Below are 15,887 nucleotides of genomic sequence, written 5' to 3' on the forward strand. Positions count from 1 at the left end.
AACTGTTTCCTCACAGCAGTGGAAATCATGCCACGGTCGTTTTCCACTGCTCTCCCACCCGACGGGCTGTTTTATGACAAATTCCACAGCTAAACAGTAGCACGGTTTTCCCCTTCGTGGGGAATGAGATTATAACAACAGGCGCTGTGGGGCTGATGAATCACCGTCCCGTTTCGGCTGAGCCCCGAATTAAGCCGCGTGCTTTGCCCTGCCGGCTGCCGCAGCCCGTGTCCCCACAGTGTCCCGCAGTGTCCCACAGTGTCCCGCAGTGTCCCACAGTGTCCCCACAGTGTCCCGCAGTGTCCCACAGTGTCCCGCAGTGTCCCCTCAGTGTCCCTCAGGCCACTCCGCTCCCTTTCGCGGCGGTCCCTTTAAGGGGGGCCGGGCCAGCAGCGCTGCCATGGCAACGGCGTGACCGCCGTGACCGGAAGTGCGCGGGTCAGAGGCCGCGGGAAGATGGCGGCGGCCCTGGCGGCCATGGGCGATGGCGGCGGCGCGGCGGCTCGCTGAGCTCCTCCCGCCGCGGCACTGCCCCGTCCCAGGTGAGGGCGGGAGGGAGGAGGAGGGGAAGGAGGGACGGAGTGGGGGCCGGGCCGCGGTGCTGGCGGAGGCAGCGGCGCCGGGGCTGCGGCGCTGGCCTGGCCTGGCCGGTCCGTTCTCGCCCGCCGGGCTCTCAGCCGCCTCCCGTTTCTCCGCAGGCATGGGCGCCGCGCTGTAGGAGGGCCGGGAGCCGCGGCGATGGAGGAGAGCGCTTGAGGCTGCCCGCGGAGGCGTTCCGTGTGTGTGAGACGTGTACGGTACCCGAAAGCTCGCTTTCCGTGCTGCTCGTTCTGTTGCACCTGGAGAAATAAATAGCCGGAGGCTTGTTGTTATAATCTCATCCTTAGTATCTTTCCTTTTGGAAAAGAAACCGAGTCTCTTGTTTTGACTTGCACATGCACAGAAGCCAGTCAGTTTTTTTCCAGCCGTAGCTGGGTGTTTTTCCCTGGTTATTGCGTGTGTTGTCCCTTTTCCCGTTAGCATTGGCTGTCTGGGCTGGATGTGCCCTCTGGCAAAGCTAAACTTTGGCCTGAATGGTCTCCTGTGTAGTAAGGGCAGGGTGAGTGCTGGAGCAAGGCTCGGAGCTTTGCACAACCGGCCTGCTCAGCACATAGCTGTGGCTGCAAGAAGCTGCCCATTAAAAATAAATATTGGAGTTAAACTGGGCGTGCGGCTTCACACTGGTGCTTATGTGTATTCATTGCAATACACTTCTTGGTCACTGGACTTCTTTAATCTCCTTGATCTTTAATCTCTTTAATCTTTAGTGCATGGAGTGGAGTACGCTAATGGGTAGTGTAGTGCACAGTGATTGAAAGTGTTACTGTATCTCACTTATTTCATAGTAGCTGTCTGTTCTGTTCAAAACACCACCCAGCCTCTGCTTTTGGACTGGTGGACTTTTCAGTTATAGATAGCATGGTAATATTTTGATGTTTCTCAAGCAACAGCTTATTTCACTATAAAAGAGAGAGATTAACAGATGAGTCCCTCTCCATCCTGCTTCTTCACAAATGGGGAAACTAGGATTAAAAAACAAAAAGTCAAAATATTTGTTGAGCACAGAATTCTAAAATGAGTTGGTTGACTTTGTAATCATGTTTTACAGTATTATCTAACAGTCTGAATGCAAAGCTGCAGTGGCAGCTGTACCTCAGCAAATCAAGATACCCTTTAACAGTGTGAATACACAGTTTGGTCAGTGTGTGGGCTGCAGCTGAAGAGCGTGGTCTCATTCCTTTCCATCACTGGCCCTGGGTTGTTGTTACTCTCTTTGTAGTGGATTTAGTGGTTGGATGATTTCAGGGACAGTTGATCTAACAGTTTTATGGGGATGGCTTTCTGTCAGATGGAAGTTATTGCAGTGAGTTCTTGCTCTGATGTGAATGAAAGCTATTTCTCCTTCTGCACTAATGTAAACCAGCTGTGGGTCAACCATAATGTGAAACTGTACCTCAAGAAACCAAATCTCAAATTGGTCATTCAGAAAATCAGAACTACACCTCAAACTTCTGAAAAGTTTCAATTTCAAAAAAAGAAAAGTCAGCCATGTGTAGGGAATATGTGGTAAGAGTGAAGAAAGTAAAAGCCTGTGAAGGAACTTTCCCATCTTTCCGGAGTTTTTTCTCCATTCACTACTTGCCAAAGTGTTTCTAAAAGTTTTAGCACTTGCCAAAGTGCTAAAAGAGGAAAGTCACAAACCCTTATTTAGACCTTGGGTGCTGGTCCACTGTGTGTACTCAGTGAGGCAGAATGCTGAAGGAAAGACAATATTGTACACTACTGTGAAAGCCAGACTGGGGTTGTGCAGGGAAGCCTTGATTCTGATGTGGTTCAGCTCCTCAGTCTTGGTGTGTTTTGCTTTCATGGAGTTGCCTGGCCTCCCCACAAAAGCAATCTGGAAAAAAGATTGGAAGTGTAATGAGGTGTCATCCTCACACCCACCTGGGGTTTTAGTGGTGTTAGGATTTGTTGGATCAAGTAACCCTTTCTCCAGTTGCTCAGGTGGGAGGCTGTCACGTGTTTCATCTGTTCCAGCAGAGTCTCTACTCCTTCAGTAGCTATTTTTAGTAAAGCCATGTCCTTAATTCTTAGATTCTTAATCATCTGAACTGCTTCAGGTGCAAATCCTCTTGTCCTTCTGCTGGCTTTCTATCTGATTCTGTCCAAGACTTTTCCCCATGGAGTTTTCTTCTCTTAATTTTTGTTTAGACAGTCTCATGCATGTCTTTTCTTTCCTGTCACTTGTCCCATCCTTCAGTGAGCTGCTACCCCTTACTGCTCCCAACTCTGCTTTGCCAAAGCATATTTTTTTACTTTTGTTGGCTATTTCTTCTTGGTATGTGCAGCATCTTTGTCTTAATTTATGCTTTCCTTCTACCTCATCAGTATTTACAAATGATCTGTGTTTTCCTCTGTCCTTCTTACCTTATTTCATTCTCCTCCACTTACAGTCTTGTTCAAGGTTGTCCCTTCCTTGTTCTCTTGTTTCTTCAGGTCATGGTGCTGGGAACAGACAGGCTTGAAGCATTGAGCTCAACAGTCTGGTTAAATGTTTTACTAGATTTGGCCTGAGGAGAGCTGGCTTGGTTGTGTTGTGTGTGTGGCACTTGGTCAGCACTTAGGGCTAAGACAGGGGAAGATGGAACCTTTGGAGAGTTGAATTTTTGGAATGGGTCCCTGCTGAGTGTGGGCAAAGGCTCACACTTTGATTTTAATATTTGCTGCCTTGGCATGAAAAGTAAATTGCTCCTGAAAGACAATTCTGCATTGTGAATTGTCCAGTTTTTTTCTGTAACAGGGCACAGTGAGATGTGATAGAGCTATGTTAGCAGAATTCTTCAAACATGGACAAAATGTCTCTTCAAATCCTATTTTTTTCTCTTAGCTGAGCTAGTTTACTTATGAACTTGAACTTGTTTTGATACAATAAATTTAATTTACTTAATTAGGTTTGTTTGTATTAGAGTTTCTTATATGCTTACGGGTTAAAAACTGAGAGAGTCTTGTAGTGTAAAATTAGTAGCTTCACTAGGTCCACACACTATCCTTCCATGAGTTTGAGAAAATTAATTTGCCTTTAGTCTGGCAATAGGCTGAGGTGATTTCCCCTTGAGAACAAAACTACTTTTTTTTCACCTTGCCGCTTTTCAGCATGCTTTTCCAAGATTTTGCATGTGTGACACTAGAACTCCCCTGACTCCTGAGGAGCATGTTTCGGGCATCCTTTGGTATAAAACCTGCTATTGATGTTGTTTTAGGTATCAAGGGAGCAGGTATTGCTTTCATTCCAGTGTTTCTGAAAAGTACTGTTTAATCTTAGGTGCTTTTTCATTGAGCTGACGATGGTTTTGTTGTATTTAAGGCATCCAGCATCTCTTATGTTTGAGAGAAATTTATCTCTATTTGTTCTTCTCTTTTGATGGCAGTGTCAGAGGTGCCATGAAGGCTAAATGAAGATTGCCTCATGAGTCTGTATGAAGCGGTTATGTGGCTCACCACACATTGCTTGTAAAAAGAGAATTAATTTTTCCTGAATAATTTCTTTGGTCCTTCATAAAACTACTGTTTGAATTATGGTGTTCCTGTGAACTGTTGTGTCCCCAGACATGCTCACAATTCCTGAATGCTTTCATATATGAACAACAGGTTGTTTTGTACTCCTTTCACCAAATCAGTGAAACAGCACTACTGGGTTGTAGTCAGAAGAGTCAAAAGATAACAGAACACTCAGGCTTTTAAAAGAGACCAAAGAATAAAACACAACCAAGTAATTAATTCTCCTTGCTAAATCAAAGACAAACCATAAAAGGTAGTGTAGGTACCTACAAGTACATGCAATCATGATTTTGAAACAGGAATGGAGTTACTTTGATTTCCTGAAATCCTGCTAATTGCATCAAGCTGTTAATGATTGTTGTGGATCAAGATTTAACTTACTGTTCAAAGTAACTGGAATTTACAATGGTTATACATGAAATGGATGAACAGATGTGGGGTGAGCGTGTGATTATGTTTAATTTTTGTTTCCTTTTAACTTTTGCATGGTCAGTGTGATAATGATTCCACCAAAATATGAATGTTAACGGTGAAGTAACAGAATATATTTTATATGACTCTTCAAATCTACTTGAAGACTCTCTCTGGTGTTTGAAGGTAAAGCTGTTGCTGTCCTGCTACATGTTAGAGCTTGGCTGAAATGCCTCCTATGACTATTGATGCAGTTTTAACAGGGATAAAAGTGCTGAGGATCATCTGTTCAGCTTGATCAGCTCTTGGAGAGACAGCAGCAGCAGATAAAGATGCCAAGCCTTTTTTTATTTCCTTGAAGAAAATTCTTGAAGTAATTAATTCCACATCACTGGGTAATTCTGCTCTTAGATTTCATTACGGTTACTCTTATCTAGTGTTAGTATTGATGTTTAACATTGATTTCCTCAGTCTTCACACAAACAGACTGCATTTGTTCAGATCAAGTATTAGCATTATGTGTTTGAATTCAGAAGATAATTGCGTATCTTGCAAATTACCCAATGGCTGTTTCATCTTGAAACATTTAGAAATCCATTTCAGTTTCTCGTAATTATAATGTTTTAGTCAGACAGCAATCTAAACTTAGGACAGCACTTTGGCAGTGATATGCTTGTTTTTCTAAAATGAGCACAGTTTTTGTGGTTAAATTTTCCTTTCATTTAAGTATAGATTTTAATCAGTGTAGGCCAAACTTTTCCAACCATCTTTAAAATTAGCTCAAGCCATGTTTTAAAAGTATGTTCTCCTAATGTGATTTAACTTATGCAGAAAAAATGTATGCAGTAATTAATGTTTTTAAGCTGATTAATGCTTTTGAAGTGTTTTTACAGTTTGTTTGCAAAAAAATGTTTGTAGACCGGCTCAAATATGATACTAGTAGTCTCTTTGTAATAAATACCACTGAAAGCACTTCACGCTGTGTTTCTGAAATTTGAAAGGTGGCTGTTCAGAAAGAAACTGTAAATTCCACTCATCAAGCAGCTAAATTACAACATCAAAACAAAGGAAAATGCCTCTGTTTTTCCAGACTTCTCTGCAAGCATTGTTTGAAGTTCTGGAGTTTACTGAAGTTTTCATTGGTTGTCTTGTATGTCTCTGGGCAGGGTATAGTTACCATTTTCAGTTGGTGAGTTAAAGTTGTAAACAGATGCATGACAAATGTAAAGCTCTGTGTAGAGGACATTAAATGTTGAATATATTGCCACACAGAAGTGGGAAGGAGTCTGAATTGCATCTATTTGGTGGCTGTTACAGCTCTGAGTTACTGCTAAGCATTTGCTAGTTTCCGTTTCTAGAAAAGTGTTTAAAAACCCTCAGGTAGAAAGTCCCTCAGAACTGTTACCAGTCTTATATCACTGTTTTTTACCCAAATGCAGAAAAAAGGGTCTTGGCTATACTGAGGAAGTTTTCCAGTTGACAGAGTGTTCAGAGATCAAGGAAGTCAATCTTGCATCAGACTTCTCTTCAGATAGACCATTTCTTCTGATCACAGGTAGAATGACTTCCTTTCCCTAAATGTGAGGACAAATGTAAGAGAATGATGAGTTCTCTGGATTTCCGTTATGTGTTTTGATATGAGATGTGCTGGTTAGCTTTGATAAACTGTTTCTCTAGTGAAAATAATGTCAAAAAAATTCTGTCCTAGTTTGGACATGAATTGTGAGAAAGCTCACTTACTTTTTTAGATGCTTTATTTTATTATTCAGATGCTAGAAAGACTAGATCCTTCTGGATTTTAATAACTACCGTAGTCATGCATGTGTTCAGCTGATCAATTCCATTTGCTATCAAGATTATATTTGAGATCTGCTAGAGTGTAAAGAGCATTCGTTTTGAAAAAACTAATAGTGCTTTAGCAAGAATAAACAATAATAAATTTATTAATGCCTGGTTAAACTTCCCTTTATTCTTCTAGTTGCTGCAGCTGATGCTATTACTTTTAAGAAATTTACATGGTGTATGTAATTTTTAATTTCATTCAATGATTTTTTTCTCATGAACAGGACTAACTTCACCAGAATTCTTGTAGTACAGTGGGATTTTCTTGAGCATTCTGCTCACTGAATAGCAGTTACATGCTTTGTCCTCATTGAAAAACAGCATTTAACTCTTCTGTTATGATAAGCCAGGAGACAGGGGTGACCACATGCTGATCCAGGGAAGATAAAGCTTAGTTCTATGTGAGTCAAGCTGCAAATGGGCTTTCAGGCTATGGATCAGAACTTGCAGCTTGTTTGTGGTTCTGCTGGGTAAATTTTTGAGATTGTGTGTCAGCTGGAGTTGGGGGCCATGTGTTCCATGGACGTCATTGCTTGGTTCTTTAATAAAGCCAAGCAAAACTGCAAAAGATTTCTCAAAGAGCAAAAAAGTAAAATAAATACTTACCTGTTAAGTCTCTGTTGGGAACCAGTCTATTTTTTTTTAAGCTCTTCACTCATGGAAAACCTCTTTTCTTGGGTACAACATTTTAGAAAGTATGAGGTAATACAATCATGCCAAGGTTATTGAGACAACCTGTAGGGTCTGGTAAGGTAAGGCTGATCATTCCCTTTCATCCCCCTGAACAGACAGTAGGTTTCTTCTGGTCCTCCCTCTTCAGTGTGAAAACACCACTAAGTCTATCAACTTAACTAGTGAATTCCTTTTTTAAAAAAAACTGTTTTAGCAATTTCTTTTAAGGTCTTTTGCCTAGGTCAGGAGATTTGTCCTTGGGACAAGTGAACAGATGGGCTGCCAGTGAGTTATTTATGTGTAATTCATCATCAGATAATAGAATTCCCAGTTAATGTCCTGGGAATTGGCATGCAATTCACATTTGGAAAGGGGGTGTTTAGTTAGTTCAAATGTCTCTTAAATAATTACAGACTGTCTAGGAAGATGGAATGTAGTGTTCTAGTTATGTTTGATCTTTCTAAACTTTGGTGATAGACTGTTTTAGAAGAGGTTTGGTCTTGCTGTGTTTTGTGCTGCCTCCATGAGATTGGATAGATTTTGCACTAGTTTCCATAGAAAAATACTTGTGTGTCAATCTGATGTGCAGTAAATGTTTTGCAGGCTCATCTATTTCTAGCCATTGGAAGTGACAAAGGGTGTGTCTCTCCCAAAATTATAGCTTTGCTCAGAGAAGTGTGTTCTTTTATTAGGACCATCAGGTTTAAATTTTCCCTTGAATACCAAGTTTTAAATTAAATCCTTACAGTTATCCACTATTTCCAGTGCTTGCATGGGTCTACTATTCATTACAAAATGAATACTTCATTATTTTGTCATAAATTATTCTATCTTGAGATGCCAATTTCCAAAATGTACTTAAATAATAATTTCTATAAAAATGGATCTCACAGAATATTTTTACTTGTTTTGTAATAAAGATAGGCATTGTATGAGTTGTATCTTGGTCCTACTCTGAAGAAAGGATCTTGCTCTTTTTGGTAAATATTGAGAAGCATTTAGTTTTGCACCTCTGCTGGATACAGGGTTAGATGTTGAACAGTGTCAACTCTACTAAGCAAAAAAAACCCCACACTTTAAGACAATGCTTGAACTGAGCAGCACATCTCATTTCAATTATGACAGTGAGTAAAAAGGCTGCATGTTTGTCTTGTCTGCTACCTTAATAGTTTTTGAAAGACAAATGCCTGCAAAGTTGTCAAAGGTCAAGCAGCTATTTTTTTGTGTGTGTTCTAATTACAGCAGGCCATCAAAGGACCTTGAGAGATGACTGATCTGCAAAATTGAGGCAATGGCTCTGTAGTTATGGAAGTATGGAAATTAAGTTTAGGCAGAAGCAAATGTGGCTTGAGTGGTCACAACAGAGATATTGCTAAAATGGTTGTCGATAGCACAGGAGTACATATTATGTCTAAAGGGAAGAATAGCTGAAATGATGTGAGTTTTGTTAATGTAATTGCAGTAGGCTGGTATACTGAAGAGCAAGTATGATGTGCTACACAGCACCCCTGTGCAGTAGTTATCTTAGAAAACATACTAATAGCAATTATTTTTAATTGAAGAAAGAACCTTATGAAAGTTTAGAGGATATAGTAAAGTTTGGTTCTTTCAGTCACATGTTAGCAAGGTTTTCTGATGGTCTGCCTTCTCTCTGTGCCTCTGCACCTTGGCAGACCATCACCCTCCAGCAATGGTACCATGCCCCTGAAGTGGCTATAGGAAATACTAACCCTTTTTTAGGGAAAGCTTTAAGTTATTCCCACGTTACTGTGACCCAAGTTCATTCAGGTCCTTGTTCATTTTATATGTAGTCAGTGGCAAATAGAGATGCTAGAAAACAGCTGTTTTTCCTTTTTTAACTTTGTGTAAGGCATCCATAAAAATCTTTTAGGCAAACTGGCACTGCACTTACTGTCTGTGGCTTTGTTACCATGAGCTCTGGGCATTTAGCTTGCCTTCAGAACTAAAGGTAGCATTGCTGTGAGCAGAAAGCTAAAATGAGTTTGCATATTGGAAAGGAAGATTATATTTCCAATCTCCATGATCTCTCACTGTGTCTTGAAATACAAAAGTAGATGGAAGAGGCATATTTTTGATTGTTTTTTGTTGAAGTTTAGAAAGATGTCATTTTTTCATAAATATAAAATAGACAAACCTTAAAATTTAGGGAAACTGTCTGGTAGCATTGGATTTCAGTGCAAGATATTCTCTATGTACACAGTATCATCACAGATGATAATCTTTACTAGCAGTAGCACAAAATGACATATTGGCTAGGAGATGCCCAAAAAATGGAAAACAGTAATTGCAAAATATTGTTGTACATATAGTTCCACAGGCTGCAGATTATTTTAGAATAAAAATTCTCAGCAGTGTGGAAAATTATCTGATCTGTTAGAAAAGTAATATTTTGATGAATGCTTATAACATAACAAGAGGAAAAAGCAATTATCAACAGTTATGTCTTTATTACTTACAGACTGGTCGTACTACTGCAGCTCTCCAGCCATTTAGCCAAGGGTTTACAACCATTACAGGGGATTGTATATTACAGACCCAATGCCTTTGGCCTCAATGTCCTGTAAAGATTCCATTTCCCCAGGATGTTTGCACATGGAACTTCAGTTCTTCTGCATTCAGCTGGTTCAAGTCCCCCTCTTAAGAGCTTGTGTTTTGGTTTTAAATGGAGGAGTGGCCCGCCCTTAGGAGCTGCATCTACTTCTGTGAGACCTCAGTGTCTGTCCTTCTTTTGAGAAAGATTATGTTATGCTTTTCTGCTGATTTTAGTGTCTTGAATGATTTTGGAGTGAAGTTATAACAACTTTCCTTTCTGGTTTGGGAGCTTTTTGGAGTTGTAGAACTACCAGTCTCTTGTTCTTAAGAAGGAAACAATCACCCAGTTAACATCTCTCTCCTAAGCTGAACTGTACTAAAGTCTGTCAGATTTCCACCAGACATGGTACTGAGGAGTAGAACATAAAAGAGAAGTTAATGTTGGAGTGGGATCTGGAGAGAAGCAGCGTTGTGGGCAAGTATTTTTCCGTTTTCCAAATGGTAAGTTTCAACCACGTTAATAATATTTCTACAAAAACATTACTCGGCTAATTTAAAGCAAAACTCTAGAACTGTTATATCCCACATGGCATGAAACATTTCTGGTCTTTTTTCTTGGTGTATTAACTTCTTACACAGAAAGGAAATGAATTTTAGAAAGAATGTTATACATAAACCATTTGAGACATTCTCTGTTAAGGAAATACCATCTGTCAAGAAAGATGCAGCCAATGTTGAGTTATATTAAAAACATTGTAAAGGAAATATTTCTCAACGAAAAGTGGTTTAATTAAAACATTTTAACTGTTTTTGCTCTGGAAAAAACTTAGGAAATTTCTATCTAAGCATTCTAAATGCAATCATAATAAAAGCTCAATTAATTTTTTCAGAAGGAAATTAGCTTGGATAAGTTGTTCCTTAATACAGAATAAAGAAATTTTCTGACTACATTGTAACTAGGAGGAAAATAAAATAAAAAAAAAAAAAGATTTGGAATCATTACTTTATTGCCCTCAAATTCTATAACCCTGCTTTCATTGATTCTTCTTGAGGTACAGAATTTATTTCAAAAGGAAAATATGTTACATTTTAGGGTTTTCCTATTAATGGTTTTATTTGAAAATCAGTTGTTTTATGAACGTTTAATAGCACTAGAAGACATTATTTTGCTTCTGTAGAGGAAAATAGTGGAGTACTCTTAAAAAGGTACCTAGATCAGGCATGAGAAACATTAAACATGATAGGATTTGTTCTTTCTTCAACCCAGTCTAGCCTGCTGGTTCAAGGAATTGTACACTGACTATTCTGATTCACTCCAGTGGCTTGAAATACAAGCTGCTGCTTTAATTAGCACTGTGCTCTTTCACCCATTAACCTGTTGGTGCTATCAGACCTACCCGGAAATGCAGCAAATACAGAAACAGTTATGTCTGATACCTTTCTAGATAATGCTCCAATTGGTTTGTGGGTTTTTTGGGGTTTTTGGGGGGAGGGGGTTGGTTTGTTTTTGTTTGTTTTTTTTTTTCCTATTAGCTAAAGAATTTGAAGAGAATGGTTCAAAGTTATGGGTTTTGGCCAACTTAAATGCTGAGGTTTTGATTTTTAGGAAAGCATGCATATTGTACTTAAGAATGTTGGGTCTTCCTCTGTTTGAGATATCCTATCTTGTCATTTCAGTGTTTTCCTTTCCTTTGTTCCTTGAAAATATTAAAATGGCATTTCTTAAGTTGCATGATTACTGTTAGAGATGAGCAGCTGTTATTCTCCTAGATTCTCTTCATGGTAGGGTCATGATTAGACTGTATTAAAATACCAATAGAAACATAAGTGACAAGTGATATATGGGTAAGTTTTTTAATATCACCCACATCTCCATATTTGAATTGACAGGATGTATTTCCATTAACACATTCTTTTTTTTTTTCCTTAAAAAACTTGCTGTTTACTGTGGCTTGTATCTTAGGAATGCCTTAAAGATTTAAAGAATGTGGTCTGTAGAACCCATTTTACTTGTTGCATGTGCTTGATGTTGTATCCTGAACTGAATAAAGGATTGGAGATGATCATCTGAAGGTTGCTGCAGTTAAATGCCACTGAAGAACTGGATTTTACTTTTTACTTAAAAAGGAAAATATATAACATTATTAACAGTAACTACTTGTGATCCTTGTATTTGAATAGTAAGGTTCCAAATTGGACATCCATAAAATAAAGAATGCAAAGCTTTCACAGCTGCAACTGAAGCTGATAACAACTGTGAATTGTGCTGGTGATGTACTGCACAGTGACAAATATTCTGAAAAAAAAATTAGTCTGGAAGCATTCCAGATTAAGCAGACACAATTCATATGCTGTGTGCTGTAGGCCTTGAGTTATAAAAACATAAATAGGATCTTTTGTGAAAATAAATTACTGAAATATAACACCTTCAGATAGCAGTATAATAAACATAAGATGGAGGAAAAAAGGAAAAAAAAAAAGAGGTTTTTGTCCTAGAATTTTAAAATCTGAGCACTCTACTATGAGAAGGGGAAAAATAAATACAAAGTAATTTTTCCCTGTTCACCCTGCTGTCAAGGCCTGTGCATTAGATGAGGTGGGGTTCCTGTGTAAAAAAACAAACCAGCCAGGAAGCAACAGCCTTGAATCTGTGGTTCATAATTTCTCTTTGTTTCATTGTGCAGCTTCAGTATCCCAAATGTTTTTTTCAGTGATGCTGAATCCCCTGATCTCCACTGTGAATGTAGCAAACTGTACTTGTGCTGAAAATGACCCCTTGCTAAAGGTTATGTTCTTCCTCCTGTAATTCTTAAGGTGCTGTATCTGACCAAAAGACTTTTCAGGCTAAAACTAATCATTGTGTGTTAGACTTCCACAGAATCACTTCATCTGACTGTGATTTCCTGGCAGTCTGTTTTATTGTAGGCAAATGATAGATATCAGAGATCAATGCTGACTCCAAAGAGGAGTCACTGGGTTGACTTCCTGAATATAGGATCAAGGGCATCAGAAAAAGAAATCTGTCAGTATTCCAAGTTATTTCTACAAAGCCATTTACAATCACAAGTGATTGTGCAGTTTGACTGAATTCTGTTTTATGCCTCTCACTTAAATCTTGATTTGGTCCAGAGTGAAACTTCCTTGTCTATTCACATATGCATGATTGAGCATATGGTTAATGTTCCAAGAAGTAAGAGGAAAATAATGTTCTAATTTCTCAACTGCCATTCTGAAATTTTCTTCATAGCAACTTGTGAAAATTGTATTAGCCATCTATGACCACTTCTTCCAATTTCAGGCTGATACCTCTGCAGTCAAGATGAAGAATGTTGATTGGGGATGCCTTTCTCCCAAGGAATTAGTACTGAACCTCCGTGCTTTGACTTTTACTGTCTAATTGGTGATAGACAGCTTTACCTAATCTTTGTTGGCTTTCACAGTGAATTTCAGCCTCCTAAAAATGTACTTGAAGTCACTTGATTTAAATGTATCTCAGTCTTTTATGATATTTAGAATAAGACAAAGCTGATGTGATGAACTGGCAGACATCTTTGCAGTTGAAAACTTGGAGACATGCATTTTAAATAAGGTGTGAAGCTTGAAGTTTTAGGTTTGTCATAGCTTACCTTATTTGATGATCAGTTAAATCTTTTTCAGGTTTTGATTGAGGACACAGTGATCATCTTTATAGATATAGCTGATAACAAATTATGATTAATGCCTTGAATTCCCTTCTAGTAGTAAAAAAACCAAAATTCCTCTATGCACTCTGAAAGTAAGAACTTTGACTGGGAAAAGTGTCGCCATTTCAAAGTCTATTTCTATTATCTGGTCTGCATAATGAAGTGTCTAAATTATATTATCAAAATGTAACATCTTTACGGAAATTGCAGGTTGTAGATGTTATTTAACGGTGTGTCTTGCAGCTGACTTGAGGTGGTTCTTAATGTACAGAAAAACCTACTTTGAGCTTAGAAGAGTCAGTTATGATATCTCTTGGTATATCCCATCTATATGCTTAATATCTCTGTGTGACAGCATAGAAGCTAGAGATAGAAAGTTATAAAGAAATTATTTGACTAGATAAACTGTTACGGGAGAATTGATAGTGAGTCCCATTAGCCATGTTGTGTTGAACTGCAGCCAGACATTTTGAAATACTTTAAATCCCTAGCGTTCCTGAACAGCTGGAGGAGAATCCTTTTCTAATATTCCTTCTAAAAGGGATTATTATTTATTTTTGTTGTAGTTTGGTCTAAGAATTTCAGTGAAGTACCAGGAAATTACTGCATTTTTCTTTAGTGACTAATGCAGTCAAACCTGATTTGAAGTTTGGAATCTGTTACCAGTAAAAAAGGCTTACAAATATGCTGTTAGAGGTTTTAGATAACTTTGAATTTTTTATTTTCCATAATATACCTAAAATCCCATTTATTGCTTGCTCTGTTGCCATTAATCTCTTTCTTCTTTGCTTCAGTGTTAGTTATTAAAAATTCTGACATCCTAAGAAATGCTAATCACATAGCTTCTCATTCTGTTTGTCAATTATATCCCTTTTTCATACTGCAGATTACTGTAAATTGCTCTGGAAGCACTATGAAAGAATAATGGCTTCATATGAGTAAGTGTAAAGGAACTTTCAGTTATTGCTTATTTCTTCTAGTCTACCTAGATATTTGCTGTTAGGTTCTGTTACCAAAATGTGGAGGGAGAAGAGTCGGAAGATCAGCGAACTTAGTTTTTTGTTTTGGAATATATTTATTGTTTCCTAAAGTAATTTGAACTGTATCGATAGGTCATACTGTGGCACAGACCTGCTAAGTTTTTTCTCAGCCTTGCATTACTTCACAGCAACACTATCAGCTTTATTATTTGCTTCATAAGGCTTAAACTGTTTGAAATGGATCTGAGGGCTGATGAATTTTTAAGTGACTTTACAGTCTCTTTTTAATTTTGCGGCTAGCAGGGAGATCATTTCAGACATAATTCCGTTTCCTAAAAGTTGGCCTTAATTGTTCTGCTCTGAGTTAGGACCAGGAGCAAAGCTGTTATTCTAGTGGCTAAAGAGGAAACCCCCTCATGGTGAATTTGGAGTGCCATAACTCTTTCCCTTCCTGCAAAACCTCGTGCAGCAGCTTAAGTGAAACTTATAACCCTTCAGGCTTAACTTCCCAGCTAATTAGGATACTCTAGATTCTTCCAGAAATTTTTTAGGATTGAGACCCTACACAAACATACTGGATATACTGGAGAGAGTTCAGTGAAGGGCCACAAAGATGGTGAGGTGAGTGGAGCATGAGACGTGTGAGGAGAGGGTGGGAGCTGGGACTGTTCAGCCTGGATGAGAAAAGGTTTGGGGAGGGATATGTTATCAGTGTGTACAAGTACTGAAGGGAGGGTGCAGAGAGGATGGAGCAAGGCTCTTCTCAGGGGTGCCCAGTGACAGGATGAAAGACAATGGACATGAACTGAGACACATCAGAGAACACTTTTTGATACTGGGAGGGTCAGTGAGCGCTGGCACAGGTTACCCAAGGTGGTTCTGGAATCTCCCTCAGAGATATTCCTAAGGTGAATAAACATAGTCTGGAACTGGCTGCAGTTGGTCCTGTTTGAGCAGAAGGATTGGGCCAGATGACCTCCACAGGTCCCTTTCAGTCTCAGCCATTCTGTGTGGATCTGTTGTGTGTAATAGTATTGTGTCTATATTGGTTTGAGATGACTCATGGATGATTCTCTTTAAATAAAAAGTTGCTTTAAAGCTCTCAGAGGAAATAACTACTTAGCTTTAAGTAAGCTGCAGAATAATGGGTGTTATTTGGGAAACAAGTTTCCTTTCCACTTTTAAGTCTGTCTTAGGAATCATGTGAATTGAAAATGGAGGCTGTAGTTTTAGGGGCTGTTAGAGCAACTTAAATGTACATTGTAACTAAACCACCATAGAAAAATAATACTCTTTCCTGAGGGGGGAAGGACAGAAGCACTTGCTGGGTAGTCTGTTTTGCTCTAGGCTGTTTCTCTTCTTGTGTAATGGTCTTGCCCCATAAGAAGGGAAAGAAGCACTTTAAAACACAGGAAAATGTGGTTGTTAAGCCACAAAAAAAAACAAAGTTGCAAGAGTGGTTTTGATACTATTCACAATCTCTCTCATTCTTGATTTTTGTTTCCAATTTGATAGTGACAGTTTAAAGAAAATTATGAAAAAAAGGTAACTTTCCTTAAGGTAATCGAAATCTGCTTGTCATTTTTGTAATGCTCCCATTTTAAAATGCTGGTTTATTTTCACAACTCTTAATTCAGTGACTTTAAAA

The 15,887-nt window shown here is 38.7% G+C and overlaps 1 protein-coding gene across 1 annotated transcript in view; it reads left to right on the forward strand.

The window, feature by feature from the left end:
• The first annotated feature begins 403 nt into the window (after nucleotides 1-403).
• LCLAT1 (lysocardiolipin acyltransferase 1) overlaps nucleotides 404-15,887 on the forward strand; it is a 113,254-nt gene continuing 97,770 nt past the window's right edge. The window contains exons 1-2 of the mRNA XM_085054643.1: nucleotides 404-542; nucleotides 699-792. The gene's annotated coding sequence lies outside the window, so the exon portion shown is untranslated. The remainder of the gene's footprint in view (nucleotides 543-698; nucleotides 793-15,887) is intronic.

Source organism: Lichenostomus cassidix, chromosome 3, assembly GCF_008360975.1.
Source record: "Lichenostomus cassidix isolate B80296 chromosome 3, HeHo_3.0, whole genome shotgun sequence".
NCBI classification, from domain to species: Eukaryota; Metazoa; Chordata; class Aves; order Passeriformes; family Meliphagidae; genus Lichenostomus; species Lichenostomus cassidix.